A 4,801-nucleotide genomic window follows, 5' to 3' on the forward strand; every position below is an offset into this window, starting at 1 on the left:
AGCGAGAGAAGGTGGTGAGTGCGAGAGTCACACATGCGACTTTTCAGTATATCTGAATTTAATGCTCTCTCTCTCTCTCTCTCTCTCTCTCTCTCTCTCTCTCTCTCTCTCTATATATATATATATATATACACACACACATACATCAGGGTTCAAAATTGCTTTATTAAGGCTGGATGCACACTGCCTACACACCAGGGTTCAAAATTGCTTTATTGAGGTTGGTTACACACTACCGAATCACGATACCTTGCCCAACTTGTGCCCAAGACCTAAGCGGGGGGGGGGGGGGAGGGAGATGACTGATGTCACAAATAGTGTATGAGGGTGTGATAAGGGCTCTTACACATATGGCTAAATCCGGTGCCTGCCCATAAAATAGTCCATGGAGTTGTCTACACACTAAAATGACTCCGTTACAACACCAAAAGTGCGATGTCCTAGTGGTTAGTAAAGGTCAACCTCATCCCCATTGGCGGGGGCTCAGATCCTATCAGCGCTTTTTCAAATAAAGGCCTTGTCGTCTAGTTAGTGGGCGTGGAAAGAATTTTGGGCAGGGGAGATCCCCGCCTAGAAGTGTCCGCCAACCAAAAAAGCAGAGCAAATCAAATTGCTTGCATTAGCCAACAGACACTTCAATTTTTTTGGAAATTGGGCGTAGACACCTGTGTGTAAGCGGCCTAAGTGAACCATGGACGGGAGAGGACATGAAGATATGTTGATATGTGATTTACCTCAGGTTCTTCCTAATGTCAAGATTAGCTAGTCCTTGCATAGTATTTGTGGTGGACACATCTGGGTAGGGAACATCCCTCATTCTCTTTCATCCGCAACAAAATGGGTTTTATAGGTTACCGTCATCCAGTAATGGGTGGAGTGAGTGCGCAAACAATTTGTGCATGCTAGTTGCTTCCCTCACTTCTGATTGGTAAAAAATTGAGTGTTTGGGGGTCCACATGTTGGTGTGTAATTGGCCTAAGGCATGACCTGTATGTGATCACTCCTAGCAACCTTTCTCAAAACCCTCTTTGTCTACACACACACACACACAAGGTTGTTAATAAAAGTTAGATGCAACGAGAGGAGAGCAAACCAAAGCAACTAAACTAATTGTTCCAAGGAAAAATTTATCACATTGTTCCACCACATGTAATAGGCTCAGTATTCACCTGTACCTCTACCTTGGGAAATAAATTGCATCCTTGCTAAGCATGCCCCCTTGGTACTGCTAGCAAAGAACATCAATTCAGTGTATTTGTATAGATTGGACTTCTAAAATATTGGTTGGACCTTTGTTATACCTTAAAGATATCGACAAAATTTTCAAGTTTAGTTATAAAATTGGCACTTCATAGAGATTTTGAATATAAAAATTGGTTGCTTTTAGAACTTGCATTTAATTTTATCAGTCGAAAAAAGAGTTTTTTGTAAGCATTGCCCCTTAGGTTGTCTTCGCCAAGGGGAAGAGCTTGTAAGCATGATGCTACCAAACCCCAATGAATCCTATGGTATACACCATGTCACATCCACACTTGTGAGCATACCACAATCCAATTTTTCTCCTCCCCTAGTTTAGCTTTGTGCCCTCTCTCATCGTGCAAATGAACATGGCATTTTCACCATAAGGCCCTATGCATTGTTGACTCCCTCAAAGCCACATATCAAGCAATCTTAGGGAACCCTTTGTTTAGTGTGTCTATTGCTCAATAGTCTCAATCAGCAAACCACTCCACACGAAGCAAAGGTAATGTCCTCCAATGATAATGGAGGAAGAGCTTAGGAGTCCATCATTAGAACATATGGAACTCTTGAGCCAAGAGGTTGTAGTTCAATATGCAAACATTGGAGGATGCATATGCAATCTATGGGGGGCACCATTAGATACTTAAAGAGATTCATTCTAAAGCAAATACAACAAGTGAATAAAAAATCCTAAGAAAACTTAACCATCGAATGAAAATGGAAAGAAAAGATTGAAGTCCCCTCAACCAAATAGTAAGAATGGAAAAGATGATGAATGAGGAATTATTCCAATCATTGTGCCTATAGGTAGATTAAACATATGGATTAATGTATATGAGCAATGAGCCCTAGTAGGCTCATTCTCATCATTATCTTGCATAAGTACTTTAAAGGAGCTAGAGTTGGGGGATTGATGGCTAAAATTGAGACATACGTTTTGGATCAATCTTGGTTGTTTGTTGCTGAAATGTCACATTGTATAAGTAAACTAGGATGCACATGTAAGGAAAAATCTTAGCTCAATTGATAAAGATTCCGTATGGTCTACAATTGAGCATAACAAAAGGAGTGGAGGGATTGCAATAGATGTAAGCATAGAAAAATTGCTAGTTTAATTTCTAAAATAATAGTAGATGTAAGAAATGCCTAATTAGTAGCATGCTTCTAGATTGAAGAAGAACTTGTAGTAATTTCTATGTATGCAGTTGTAAATGCAATTGAAAGAAACCTTAATTGTCCTATTGTTCTTGCTCATGACTTTAATATGGTTGAAAGTGTTGAAGATAAATGCATGGAAAATTGTCAATCATAGATGGTCAAGAAAAGGACTCTTTGCTAAAATGTAAGACCTTCCATAGGCTAATCAATGTTAGCCGAGGATCCTAGACCAACACCAAAAGGGAGAAAATTAAAAAAGAAAACTAGTTTGGACAAGTATTATGTATTCAAACAAGTTTGCTCTCCATATTTATATGCTACACTTGTAAGTTATTAAAAAGCATAATGATGTCAAATCACAAGCAATCTTGAGATCATCATCAACATTGGCTAGCTTCACACAAACCCTAGTCTCTTCAAAAGTAGCAACATTAGGGAAAGTTTAACAGGATTCGAAAAAAGCTTTTTAAAAACATAAATATCTAGCTCAAGCTTAGACAACAACTGTTAGATATTCTCAAGAATTATTGGAAAAAGCTAGACAATGTACAATTGCTAAAGGAAGGGACTTTATGAATGCTGGATATGCCCTCTAGGTTTTGTTACAAAATTATATTGAGCAATAAAATATAGATCTCCAAGAAAGGCTCGTTCAAACTAGAAGAGGAAAATTTTCACTCACCAAAGGCTGTGGCAAGCATGGTTCTACCTTACCCTACCACTATGCAACAAACATACCATTTGGTTTAACTGCTTTTAGAGAAGCATTGATCTAGCATATACTAACAAGGCCTTTCAAACTCTTCAAAAAGGGAATAAATACTCAGAAAGACCTTTGGGATTGTGAGGATAAAGATAGGTTTTAAGAAATATCAATTGATTTATAACTATAATATAATAAAGAGTGATTATGTATTTATTAGAACCAAGAAAAAGAGCTGGACCTGCCACAAAAAAAAAGTAATCAATATTGACCTACCATTCAATCCTACAAAACTATGATGGAGACTCAACTGGGACTTACATCAATGGAAGTATAGGATTTGGAAATGGCTTGTATCCTTATTGCAAGACGGAAGTAGGGTCCATTTCCCAAGTGTTCATCAATTGCAAGTATAATGAAAGCATTCCAGCTATGAATAAGCTTTAATACTTCAATATCACTCCTCTTTTCCCAATTGGAGATAAATTTTACTTAGGGAGATCTATGTGTTATGGAATTATGATAATCATGGTATTTTGCTAGAATTCACTATGAAATTGAGTTGATTTTTATTTTATTGTAGATTTTTATATTTACCGCATAATTAGTGACTTATTGCATGAGTGCATATGTGTAACAGTGGTCGCATTATGCCTGGTAGATAGATGGAATGATACCAATGTGTTTTGTGATGTGGTGGGTAGATTATTTATATCTTTAGGTAAATCTATATAGTAAGTGTAATATTTAAAAATATATATTCACATGAAATTAAATATTAATAAAATTATTAGTTTATTTTTAAATTACAAGTTTAAACTTCTTTAGTGGTAATTTTAACTAAATTATTAGTACCTAATAATATTAAATTATTTTATTTAATATATTTAATATAAAATATTATTAGATTATTAGATTTGAGATATACTTTTATCAAATTAAGCTTTCTTTATGGAATGCTTTGCTATTTTCTTTATGTGGTTAATTTTTAGAAATATTTCCTAGCTTTCTTTATAAAATGAAGAGGATCACACATAAAATAAGAGAATAGAATAAAAACTTAGTTATGTTGTTTCTCCCTCGTCCAAAGTCAAAATTTAGAACTTTTGAAGTAATTTTGGGAGTCTTTTGTATGTTCTGGATGCGATGGTGATATCAAAATGCCATGATATGGCATACATAATTTTCTACACCAACTTCAACAAGCTACAAGAAATCTCTTAATTTTAAATTTTCTATAATTTAATTGATATTTTTATTTTCTTTGTAATTAGATATATGATATAAATGGTAATTGCTATGTTAATCAATATTCCATAATAGAGGACGACAAACCATGGCTTTTATCATGGGGGAGATTGGGTGTATTTTTCTCTTATTCTTTATGAATTTGTTAACTTATTCTAATTATTTTATGTTTAATTAAGTTGTGTATACATAATATTTGAGAAATTAGATTTGCTACGTGGTCCACTTTGTAATACTATAGATTATCGCTTGTAGTCTAAAACTAGATAAGGCACGTCAATCTCTAGAACCAAGAAATAAAACATTATTTGATCATGAGAGTATTGACCCTAAGTCTATTTTTAAAGCTAATCTTTTGTTGCCGGTTGGGGCAAACATGGACAAAATTGTGAAAGCTCATAACTAATGGACTTAAAGCAAGCAACACAATGGACAACATTATGAAAGCTC

Source organism: Lygodium microphyllum, chromosome 7 (assembly GCF_053477565.2).
Source record: "Lygodium microphyllum isolate KBCC chromosome 7, Lygodium_microphyllum_v1.1.10, whole genome shotgun sequence".
NCBI lineage: Eukaryota > Viridiplantae > Streptophyta > Polypodiopsida > Schizaeales > Lygodiaceae > Lygodium > Lygodium microphyllum.